Raw genomic sequence first — 13,510 nt, 5'->3', positions numbered from 1 at the left:
AGAAGCAAGCGTCTTTTAATTTCATGGCTGCAATCACCATCTGCAGGGATTTTTCCATCAAGTAGGCTGAAATAGGAGATTGTTTTCTACTCTCTTTTGGAATTACATATGATCTTCCCTTTCATAATTGTTGTCACCCCTCACTTGGCTATACCTCTGTGTTCTTAGGAAAGGGAAAGGGGAAGTCTAAAACTTTCATCCTAGGATACAATACCCCTGCAACATTGCCTGTGCTCAGGGAATAGAATCTACACCCTGCCACTTGAAATAAGGATGTAACTCCATGCCATTCCTACCAGTAGCTTGCCAGGTGGCCTGGGCTGGGTCTTAAACTGAGTATTATTTGTAAAAGAAAGGGGCCAGCATTTTGTCATTTTGCAGAGCTTAGGAGAGCAAAGCTGATAGTTTTGCAAAGCTGAGGGCTTCAGGTGTAATTTTTCCTGAAAAACTACAAATCTTTTGTGTCTCCTGAGGGCTTCCTTTAAATTAGCATTAGGTGAAAAATAAGATGGGGCAAAAGATACCTTCATATCCATATTTTGCAGATTCTAGCCTGGTAGAGATTTCTCTAGCAGAACCTCTCAAGAAATTTTACATCAAGACCGTGACAACTAGAATCAATTCATGGCCTCCATTCACTCAATATACCAGTACACAGCACGGGAGTAGGAGAAAGAAATCACTAATTTCTCTAGAAAGCAAAATGTACTTAAGAATAACATTCATCCTTTTGTCACAGGAATGTCTTTTTATAAACCACTTGTGTTGAATTTTTCCAAGAATATCTCACTGTTCATGCATGCATGATGGCCATTGTTAAATACTTTGATTTTTTGCAGCACACCCTCAACTCCGATTTTTGTATATTTTTTTAATGACCAATAATAATGAGGAAAGCATGATATATATATTACTCAGCTGGAAGCACTTATTGGAACATATTAAAAGGCTACTATTAAAATGGTTAGTGGGTTAAAAGGGAAATGGACTCAGGAGCCTCTGATTTAAAGGGGTAGGAGGCGTAGGGGGGCAGAGCTGTGACGATTTGGTTGTTTGGGTAATTTAGATGCACAAAGTTAAAGGTTTATGAGGTGACTAGAGCTTCACACTCATTTTTTTCTAAAAAGAAACATTAAATTAATTTCTAACACTTAAAACTCTTCTTTTGGAGAAAGTGTAATTTTCCATTAAAAGTGTGTGGTCCACACATTAAAATTAAATGAGATACTGTAAAGTGTTAATACTTTAAAAGCCAAGAACTACCATTGGCCTTCTAGTTAAAGAAAGGAGAGAAAACATACTCACCTTCCTTCCCTCATGCAAGGCTCTAAAAAGACAATGAAGAGATACTGCAAAAAGATTTAAACCCATGGGGCCAAAGAGGATGGAGGAAGAGTCAATAACAGCAAAAATTTGAAGCTGGAAAGTGATGGTTCATTGATAACTGAGCAAATTTGGAAAAGCTGGATCCCAAGCCAGCAGGGAGGAATTGAGAAGCAACCAGATTTGTGCAGCAGAACTCTCAAAGTCATAAGATTTGGCAGCATTAGCTGTTTCTGGACACTGTGGATAAAGTGAAGTGAAGTCGCTCAGTTGTGTCTGACTCTTTGTGACCCGACCCCACAGACTGTAGCCTACAAGGCTCCTTTGTCCCTGGAATTTTCCAGGCAAGAGTACTGGAGTCGGTTGCCGTTTCCTTCTCCAGAGGATCTTCCCAAGCCAGGGATCGTACCCGGGTCTCCTGCATTGCAGGCAGACGCTTTACCGTCTAAGCCACCAGGGAAGCCCTGGTGGAGAAGGCTGGGCTCAAATTAGGGAGATGGCTAAATGACTAAGTAGTTGAATGACTGTTCTTTCTCCAACTTTTTACACAGTTGACATTAAAAGTATCATTCTGTAAAGTGGAACTGTATGTAAGGAATGTCAGCCTTGCTAGACATTTTCCTCCAACTTGGCTCCCAGAATGCTGGTGGACAAGCATATACAATATGCTCCAGGCAAAACTCAGTCTTCCTGGGGAATTTGATAAACTTCAGAGCAAACCAAAAGGTAGTAACAGGATGGCTTCTCAAGGCTATATATAGCCCAGCAAAGCAATCTACAATGAAGATCTCAAACCCTTCCAGGCGCATGGGGCTCTTAGCTTACTGTGGCTCCCTCCTACCCATGAGACAATTCATGGAGAAGGAAACTTTAAAAATATATATCAGTAATGGTCTCAGTAAGAAAATAAGAGATAATTCTATCTATGAAAGAAGAACTGGTAAAAAAGGAACATTTAGTGAACCCCTAAAAAAGAAACTTTTAAAAATTCAAATTGAAAGCACACACACACAAAAAAACACAACTCAACAGCAAGTTTGGAAATAAAATTGAAGAAATATCCCAGATAACAGTGTGAGGACAAAGCAATGGAAACAGAGGAGAAAAGAAAAGTAGAGAAAATTCTAGAACATCTATCTTACAAATAATAGGAATTACACAAAGAGAAACAGAGGATATAAAGAAGGAATCATTTAAGAAGTAGGTCAAGAAAATTCCTCAGAATTAAAGAGTATGAATACTAGACTAAAAGGATTGAGTGCTTAGCACGAAGGATGAAAACAGATACATGATAAGACATATCATTTAAAAAATTTATAATAGTCAAGGCAAAGAGATTGTCTTATAAGTTTCTGAGGAGGAAAGTGTATATCATAAAGAGGATTGAGAGTAAGAATAGATTTAGACTTCTCAACAGCCACCTTGAGTGAGGACTATGAAACAAGTGCCATAAAAATTCTAAGAGAAATGTTTTCGAGCTAGAATTCGAATGTAGCCAAACCACAAATTAACTGTAAGGGCAGAGTGAAAACATTTCATATCTGCATTATCTCCAAACCTAGTCATCCATTCCCAGGCTACTCCTGAAGGATATACTCCATTAAAGCAAGGGAGTTACTAAGAAAGGGGAAAATATGAGATTCAGAAAGCAAAGTAAAAGAAATTCCTAAAGAGATAATAAAGGGAGACCCTGAGCTGACGCTGTACTGCATGTCTCAGGAACAATCAATCCAAACTAGAATACTGATTAATAAAGGAAGCAATAAATGCCTTGGCTTTGTTGACCTCTAATTAAAAAGGTTATTTTTCAGTTATAGCAGCTAACTACTGAGGCATTTTAAAACCACTCCAAAGCAGAGCAATTTAAAATAACAAACATTGGTTATTTCTCATGAGTCCACCCATTGACCAGGTGCTTCTGGGATCTGGCCAGGGCTCAGCTGAACATGACTGGACTGCTCATGGTTGTACTTAGCAAACAGGTCAGCTAGAAGTTGGCTGATCTACTATGGCTTCATCTAGGATGGGGGGACCATTGGAGGCTCTTTGTGTGTGTTCCTCACACACCTCCAAGGTCTGGCAGGGTTCCAGGTGAGGGCAGTTGCCCACAACACTTCTTGAGGCCAAGAACTTCTCCTCTACCCTAACACTATTATACTATTCACCAAAGCAAGGCACAAGACGAGCCCAGATTTGGACACTGGGAAGCAGATTCTACCTCTTCATGGGAATTGCTGCAAAGTCCTATCACAAAAAACGTAGCTTTGAGGAGATCAATGACCAGGGCCATCAGTACAATCAACCTATGACAGATGTGTTGAAAGATTCTTGTGCTCAAGGGCACCTCTCCTGTTTATGCATAAGATACACACTCCATTTTGACTGTGTTGGCAATAGCATTCTTTTAAAAAGCCATAAACAACTTCATAATTGCTATTCACTGGAAAAGGAAGGAGCCGGATCCTATGTAAAATATAGTTTGGGAGATAGGACAGTAGAAAGAACATGAGCTCTAGAATTAGACAAATCTGAGTTTTAATATCGACTCTACCACTCTACCACTGCTCAACCCTGCTCACACAGCTTAAATGCTTTTAGTCTTAGCTTTCTCATCTGTAAAAAAAAAAGACCACAAACCTTCACAGGCTTGCTGTGAGGGTTGAAGGAGAGAATCGGTACATGGCTGTGGCTGGCATATATCAGGTCCTTAAAAATATTCTTATCTGAATATTAATTCATCTCCCACAGACACACTCTAGGTACTTAATCTCCTTCTTCCTCACCCCCTCCAGTTTTCCAAACTCTAACCGGGTTTTTGTTTTTTTTTTAATTTTTAATTGGATGATGATTACAATATTGTGATGGTTTCTGCCATACATCAACATGAATCAGCCAGTTTTTAAATGTGAGTGACTATTAACTGAGGGTATCTGGACCCAGAATATTTCAGAATCCAAGGCTCTCCTTTAAAGCAAGACTGAAGAGCAGTCCAGGAAGCAGGGTAGCTGCTGTCCTTTGAAGAAATCTCACTATTCAAGCTGTGGTTGCAAATTAACCAGAGCTGGAGCCCCACCCACGGCTTTGATCCTGACCTCCAGGAAGTAGCCTCACCCACCCCCACCTGAACGGAGATCTTTCTTCCCCTCAGAGCACCTTTCCACCGTGTCCACATGTCCCTGAAGCAGGTCTTACTCTGCCATTTTCTTCATTTGCCTGTGGGCCTCTCTTTCATGAGACAAGTGAGTCTCTTGAGGGCAGATTTGGTTTTGTATCTCCAACACACAACGGAAGGCCCAGCCTCATAACAGCCTCAAAAGTTACCATCTGCTGTTCACTTATGGATACCTGGGTTTGCACATCTGTTAGTCTTCCCTGGGTTTCCCCGCTGGTTCTGTGGTAAAGAAACCACCTGCAGTGGGGCTTCCCAGGTGGCGCAGTGGTAGACAATCCGCCTGCGATGCAGGAGATGTGGGCTAGATCCCTGGGTTGGGAAGATCCCCTGGAGAAGGAAATGGCAACCCACTCCAGTATTATTGCCTGGGAAATCCCATGGACAGAGGAGCCTACAGGAGCATGGGAACTGCAGTCCATGGGTTTGCAAAGAGTCAGACACAACTTAGGGACTGACCATACACTCATGAGTCTTCCCTACTACCCATGAAGGGGAATTCTTACCCCATTTGAACAAGTGAGGTACTGGCAGGTACTGAGAAGTTAATGATGTCCCCCAGCTACACAAGTAGGAAGTGGTGGGGCCTGAAATGGAGCCCAACTCCATCCAAAGACTCTGACTTAACCTACTTTATTGCCTGTTGCAGACTTTCGGTAAACTGAACTTGGCAAACTTAAGAGATGGTCTCCAAGTATCACAAACCAGGTCAGCATGCCCTCTCTGTGCCTGTTGGGGCCAAAGGAGGGGTTTGGAAACCACAGGAAGGGTTTGGGGATGACTAAGTGAAGATGCATTTACCATTTTGGCCATAGTGGTAATAGAATTAATTTAGGACACCATAAACAACTTCATGGAAGCTGTCTTTATTGAAAAGTGAAGGAGTCAGACACACGTAAAGGTGATTTTTCCCATGACGCCTGGGGGAAAGGGCCAGGCGAGCAGGCAGTCTGGCTGAGCCATCCTTCTTGCCCAGTTACTGCGCGTCAGCCTCCAGCCTCATCTCATGCCTGTGTTGACATCTGGTCTTCATCACCAGTAGTTTGCCCATCACGGCTCCCCATCACCCGCCTCCTCAATCCCGCCCCCTCAGGTTTCCAGACTGATTGCTTCATCATGTGATGACTACTGTTTTCCAGGAGTCTGGTCCAAACCACTTCCTTCTTCCTAAGTCCTTGAAGAGGAGTGACAAAAATCTCAAGAAAGGCAGCTGAAGTTTAGTTAGAAAATGACGGTCTTTAAAATGAAACAGGGAATTTCCTGGTGGTAACTTCCCAGGTGGCACTCGTGGTAAAGAACCCACCTGTCAGTGCAGGTTGATGTAAGAGAAATGGGTTCAATCCCTGGGTGGGGAAGATCCCCTGGAGGAGGGCATGCCAACCCACTCCAGTATTCTTGCCTGGAGAATCCCACAGACAGAGAAACCTGGTGGGCTACAGTCCATAGGGCCGCACAGAGTCGGACACGACTGAAGTGACTCAGCATGCACACCAGTGGTTAGAATTCCATGATTTCTCTGCAGAGGATGTGAGTTCCATTCTCTGGTTGGGAAACTAAGATCCTGCAAGCTGTACAGTGCAGCCAAAAAGTAAAATAAAATAAAACTGAGTTCAAATCCACCCCCTGCCACTTACTCCCTTTATGACCTTCACAAGTCATTGAATGGCTCTGTGCCTCATTGCCTCATCTGTAACTTGGGAATAGTAATTACCACCAGAAAGACTGCTGGGGGATTAAATAAGATAATGCGTGTAAAATACATGGGATATTGTAGTTGAACACGCATTTCCTGTCTCTTGACATCTTCCAAGTTTTTATTGTGTGAATCCACAGTAGGGACCCAGATAAAATGTGAACCAGGATGCAGGGGAAGTCAGAGGTATTCCAGAATTTTTCAGCCCCTCCCAAACCCTTCTAGGAATTGGGGTCCTAAGAACCTCCCACCCTGAGATGCCCAAATAGAGAAGAAAAGAGGTTCCCCTCCTGTTTTCTAGGGAAGGGTGGAATTATCAAAGCATAGTATTGACAAATCTTACTACACAGAGGCCCTGCCAGAGCCAAGCTTCAGGGTGGCTCTTTCCTGGGGAGAGAGAGGAGACAGGTTGAAATTCCAGGGACCGAGCTCCAGAGATCACAGGCCCTCACCGTGGGAAGTCTTCCACGCAGAAGTGGGGAGACAGGTTTTAATCTGTAAAGGCTTAAGGGCAATTCCAACACAGGCAAGCTTACTGGAGTTCAGGAAGAGCTGCGCTTTTAATTTTCTACTCCTCCCAAGTTTCTTTAAATCTCATTAAGAAATGAAGAAAGAAATGTCAGGAAAAGCAGTCAGAAGGATAAAAATAGAATTAGAAGAAGACAAAGAAGAGCGAGACTTGAACAATTGTTCTGGAAAAAAAAAGGTAGTACCTATTTCTTAAGGACCGTTGGCATTTAGCAATCATAGAAAAAAGAATAGGTGTGTGTGTGTGTGTGTGCTCAATCGTGTCCAAGTGTTTGTGACCCCGTGGACTCTAGCCCACCAGGTTCCTCTGTCCATGGGATTTCCCAGGCAAAAATACTGGAATGGGTTGCCATTTCCTGCTCCAGGGTAATCTTCCTGACCCACGGATTGAACTCAAGTCTCCTGCTTTGGCAGGCAGATTCTTCATGGTCTGAGTTACCTGGGAAGCCCAAGAATAGGTGTAATTGGCCTCAAAAAGTCTCAAGAAGGACAGCATCGCTCCCCCTCATTCTCAGTGAGGTTTGCCGGCTGCACTCCCAGGACAGATTGAATAGGCCACACTTGGCTGCTCTTGTCTTGCGCCCCCAAAGCCACATTCCCTGGGCTCTGGGGTCTGGCACCTTCAGAAGGTCTGGACAGGTTACAGAGTTGTTGGTGATCTGGGGCTCCATCTTAGGACAGCACCAGGCTGAGACTTCTCTCAGCAGACAGACTTTCTGACCCTGTGTTTTACACCTATTTTCTCTTTGGCAGAATTTAGAGATTCATGGAAAAGCTAAGAAAAATCCTGGGTGTTCATCTGGCAAACAAAGGATGAGATCAACGTGAATTCTCCCACCTAGTTTCAGTCTTCTCAGAAACTGAGTATTTTCCCTGTTAAGTCCAACGTCCTTGACGGCCTTTCCTGACCTGTTGATCATGCGCCCCCTAGTGGACACTTCTAAACATCCCTGTGATCCACGTGGAAATTGAATCCAGCCATCTGGTCATAGCAAACACCCTCTTCCAACAACACAAGAGAAGACTCTATACATGGACATCACCAGATGGTCAACACCGAAATCAGATTGATTATATTCTTTGCAGCCAAAGATGGAGAAGCTCTATACAGTTATCAGAAACAAGACTGGGAGCTGACTGTGGCTCAGATCATGAACTCTTTATTGCCAGATTCAGACTTAAATAGAAGAAAGTAGGGAAAATCACTAGACCATTCAGATATGACCTAAATCAAATCCCTTACAGTTATACAGTGGAAGTGAGAAATAGATTCAGGGATTAGATCTGATAAAGTGCCTGAAGAACTATGGATGGAGGTTCGTGACATTGTACAGGAGGCAGTGATCAAGACCATCCCCAAGAAAAAGAAATGCAAAATGACTAAATGGCTGTCTGACGAGGCCTTACAAATAGCTGAGAAAAGAAGAGAAGTGAAAAGCAAAGGAGAAGAGGAAAGATATACCCATTTGAATGCAGAGTGCCAAAGAATAGCAAGGAGAGATAAGAAAGCTTTCCTCAGCGATCTGCAAAGAAATAGAGGAAAACAACAGAATGGGAAAGACTAGAGATCTCTTCAAGAAAATTAGAGATACCAAGGGAACATTTCATGCAAAGATGGGCTCCATAAAGGACAGAAATGGTATGGACCTAACAGAAGCAGAAGATATTAAGAAGAGGTGGCAAGAATACACAGAAGAACTATACAAAAAAGATCTACATGACCCAGATAATCACGATAGTGTGATCACTCACCTAGAGCCAGACATCCTGAAATGCGAAGTCAAGTGGGCCTTAGGAAGCATCACTATGAACAAAGCTAGTGGAGGTGATGGAATTCCAGGTGAGCTATTTCAAATCCTAAAAGATGATGCTGTGAAAGTGCTTCACTCAATATGCCAGCAAATTTGGAAAACTCAGCAGTGGCCACAGGACTGGAAAAGGTCAGTTTTCATTCCAATCCCAAAGAAAGGCAATGCCAAAGAATGTTCAAACTACTGCACAATTGCACTCATCTCACACGTTAGTAAAGTAATGCTCAAAATTCTCCAAGCCAGGCTTCAGCAATATGTGAACCATGAACTTCCAGATGTTCAAGCTGGATTTAGAAAAGGCAGAGGAACCAGAGATCAAATTGCCAACATCTGCTGGATCATCGAAAAAACAAGAGAGTTCCAGAAAAAACATCTACTTCGGCTTTATTGACTATGCCAAAGCCATTGACTGTGTGGATCACAACAAACTGTGGAAAATTCTGAAAGAGATGGGAATACCAGACCACCGGATCTGCCTCCTGAGAAAATCTGTATACAGGTCAAGAAGCAACAGTTAGAACTGGACATGGAACAACAGACTGGTTCCAAATTGGAAAAGGAGTACGTCAAGGCTGTATATTGTCACCCTGCTTATTTAACTTCTATGCAGAGTACATCATGAAAAATGCTGGGCTAGATGAAGCACAAGCTGGAATCAAGATTGCCAGGAGAAATATCAATAACCTCAGATACGCAGATGACATTACCCTTATGATAGAAAGCAAAGAAGAACTAAAGAGCCTCTTGATGAAAGTGAAAGAGGAGAGTGAAAAGTTGGCTTAAAATTCAACATTCAGAAAACCAAGATCATGGCATCTGGTCCCATCACTTCATGGGAAATAGACATGGAAACAGTGTCAGACTTTATTTTTCTGGGCTACAGAATCACTGCCGATGGTGACTGCAACCATGAAATTAAAAGACGCTTGCTCCTTGGAAGAAAGCTATGACAAACCTAAATAGCATATTTAAAAGCAGAGACATTACCAACAAAGGTCTGTCTAGTCAAGGCTATGGTTTTTCCTGTGGTCATGTATGGATGTGAGAGTTGGACCGTGAAGAAAGCTGAGTGCCAAAGAATTGATGCTTTTGAACTGTGGTGTTGGAGAAGACTCTTGAGAGTCCCTTGGACTGCAAGGAGATCTAACCAGTCCATTCTAAAGGAGATCAGCCCTGGGTGTTCTTTGGAAGGAATGATCCTGAAGCTGAAACTCCAATACTTTGGCCACCTGATGTGAAGAACTGATTCATTGGGAAAGACCCTGATGCTGAGAAAGATTGAATGTGGGAGGAGAAGGGGACAACAGAGGATGAGATGGCTGGATGGCATTACTGACTCAATGGACATGAGTTTGAGTGAGCTCCGGGAGTTGGTGATGGACAGGGATGCCTGACATGCTGTAGTCCATGAGGTCACAAAGAGTCAGACACGACTGAGCGACTGAACTGAACTGAACTGAACCTTTCAAAGAACCCACCTTCCAATGCGGGAGACTTAAGAGAGGTGGATTCTTTCCCTGGGTTGGAAAGATCCCCTGGAAGAGGAAATGGCAACCCACTCTGGTATCTTTGCCAGGAAAATACCATGGACAGAGGAGCCTGGCAGGCTACCAGTCCATGGTGTTGCAAAGAGTCGGACACGACTGAAGTGACTTAGCACTAGCACCTGACTTCAGTCCTTGAATCTTCAAAGTAAAACCAGAAAGAAGAAGATGAAGGTGGGAGTCTGTGCACTAAGGCTGTGTGGACTGGAAATGAAACTGGGTTGCCTGGGTGATGGGACCAAGGGTCAGAGTACAGCTGATGGTCTACATTTTCTTTTAAATCACTCCCTTGTGTTTTGAAAAGGATTCAAAGATGCTTAAAGGAGAAGGAAATATTAATTAATTGCCGTTTAGTCATAATACTGAATACCTCCTCCTATGTACTGGGCGTGTGCTGTGTGCTGGGCTTCACGTCTTTGTCTGAGGTACACAGAGAACTGTGGCAGAGGACCCGCTGCTGTGATGGGGGCTGTAGAGGAGGGTATCTGTCTACAGAGGCTGGCACTGACTGTTTATCATCTACCTGACACACTATTTAAAACATGTGGTGTGATGGGAGCAACTTAAGTATCCATCAACAGATAGCAGGATAAAGATGTGGGGGGTGTGTGTGTGTGTGCACACATGCACAAGCACGTGTGTGAATATTACTCAACCATAAAAATGAATGAAATCTTACCATTTGCAGCAACATGGAGGGTATTATGCTTAATGAAGTAAGTCAGGCAGAGAAAAATACTGTATACTTTCATTGATATGTGGACTCTCAAAAATAAAATAAATGATTGACTATAACCAACCAGAAACAGACTCACAGATACAGAGAACAAGCTAATGGTTATCAGTGGGAGGAAGGGTTGGAGGAGGGGCAAATAGGAGAAGGACTAAGAAGTACAAATTACTAGGTATAAAATAAGTAAGACATAAATATATAATGTACAGCCCAACTAATATTTTATAATAACTTTGAATGAAGCAAAGCCTATAAAAATATCAAATCACTTTGTTGTACACCTAAAACTAATTAACATTGTAAATCAACAATGTTTCAATTTGAAATTTTAATTGAATTGAAAAAATGTGTGTGCTTATCTGTTAAGTTATTTAACCTCTCTGGGGCTGTATAGGTCTTAGAATATAGCTTACAGTGTTATCAGAACTAAACAAATTAGCATCTTGAAGGTCTCAGAATAGTGTCTGGCACAGAGCACACATGTGTGCTAAAATAAGGAAACTGAAATAAGACTCACACAGCCATGTGAGATCTAGTACTTTATTATTCTCACTCTGCAGATGGGGAAACGAAGGCATGGGAGCACGGTTGCTCAATTAGTAAGTGGCAGAGCCAGGATGCCAACATGAGCAGCCTGGAGCCAGCGCCTACTTCCCTTCAGTTCAGTTCAGTTGCTCAGTTGTGTCTGACTCTTTGCGACCCCATGGACCACAGCATGCCAGGCCTCCCTGTCCATCACCAACTCCCGGAGCTCACTCAAACTCATGTCCATTGAGTCGGTGATGCCATCCAGCCATCTCACCTCTGTTGCCCACTTCTCCTTGCACATTCAATCTTTCCCAGCATCAGGGTTCTTCCCAATGAGTCAGTTCTTCACATCAGGTGGCCAAAGTACTGGAGTTTCAGCTTTAGCATCAGTCCTTCCAATGAATATTCAGGACTGATTTCCTTTAAGATGGACTGGTTGGATCTTCTTGCAGTCCAAGGGACTCTCAGGAGTCTTCTCCAACACCACAGTTCAAAAGCATCAATTGTTTTGCGCTGAGCTTTCTTTACAGTTCATCTCTCACAATCATACATGACTACTAAAAAAAACATAGCTTTGACTATATGGACTTTTGTTGGTAAAGGTCTGATTTTTAATAATATGCTGTTTAGGTTGGTCATAGCTTTTTTCCAAGGAGCAAGCGTCTTTTAATTTCATGGCTGCAGTCACCATCTGCAGTGATTTTATAGCCCAGAAAAATAAAATCTGCCACTGTTTCCACTGTTTTCATGTCTATTTGTCATGAAGTGATGGGACCAGATGCCATGATCTTAATTTTCTGAATGTTGAATTTTAAGCCAACTTCTTCACTCTCCTCTTTCACTTTCATCAAGAGGCTCTTTAGTTCTTCTTTGCTTTCTATCATAAGGATAATGTCATCTGCATATCTGAGGTTATTGATATTTCTCTCGGCAATCTTGATTCCAGCTTGTGTTTCATCTAGTCCAGCATTTCTCATGATGTACTCTGCATATAAGTTAAATACACAGGGTGACAATATACAGCCTTGATGTACTCCTTTTCCAATTTGGAACCAGTCTGTTGTTCCATGTCCAGTTCTAACTGTTGCTTCTTGACCTGTATACAGATTTCTCAGGAGGCAGGTCCAGTGGTCTGGAATTCCCATCTCTATCAGAATTTTCCACAGTTTGTTGTGATCCACACAGTCAAAGGCTATGGCATAGTCAATAAAGCCGAAGTAGATGTTTTTTCTGGAACTCTCTTGCTTTTTCGATGATCCAACAGATGTTGGCAATTTCCCTTAACTCAATATTTCCCTATTCCTTATTTCCCTCAACTCCTACATATACTGCCTGAACCATCTTTTTTTTAAACTTTTAATTTTATATTGGAGTATAGCTGATGAACGATATTGTGATAGTTTCAGGTGGATAGTAAAGGGACTCAGCCATACATATACTTGTATCCATTCTCCCCTAAACTCCCCTCCCATCCAGGCTGCCACAAAACATTGAGCAGAATTCCTCGTGTTATACAGTAGGACCTTATTGGTTATCTATTTTAAGTATAGCAGAGAGAACCTACGCATCTTTTCAGCAGGAATGATTCTCATTACATCTCTTAAAGATGCTGGCATCAGCATTCACCAGCTAGTAAATGAATTTCAGAATCATCTGGGATTCAAGCAGTCTGTGCCTATTAGTTGGTTCTAAATACAGCACATATTACTTGTCAGTTTGGTGTTTGAGGAAAAAGTCAATCCCATACCAAATTGTGGCTCCTGATTTTGGTTTGGAATTATTCTTTTGACTAAATGAATTTGCTAAAAGAATCTAGACCTCTTCAAAGAAGAGACGGGCTCATTTGGTGTTTTGTCTTGTTTCTTAGAGTTAGCATTTAAAACCCCAAATTTGGAACAGCCTCAGTGGTCCAGTGGTTAAGAATCCACCTTCCAACGCAGGAGGCGAAGGTTTGGTCTCAAGTTGGGGAAGAAGATCCCACGTGCCATGGGAATGCAGCCTTCCAAAAAAAGTTTTTTAAAATACAAAATTAATGGTCTACTCCATTACTATGGAAAGGTAAATAGACAACAAAATATCTGTTTTCTGGAAAACTCTTTATTCCTAGAAGTCTTTCTTTTGCTGGAAATATTTTCTGTCCCCCAAAGTATCCTCCAGTTTATTAACAAATTATACAAATGA

This window comes from Bos indicus x Bos taurus, chromosome 15 (assembly GCF_003369695.1).
Source record: "Bos indicus x Bos taurus breed Angus x Brahman F1 hybrid chromosome 15, Bos_hybrid_MaternalHap_v2.0, whole genome shotgun sequence".
Taxonomy (NCBI): Eukaryota; Metazoa; Chordata; class Mammalia; order Artiodactyla; family Bovidae; genus Bos; species Bos indicus x Bos taurus.
This window is presented reverse-complemented; position numbering follows the sequence as displayed.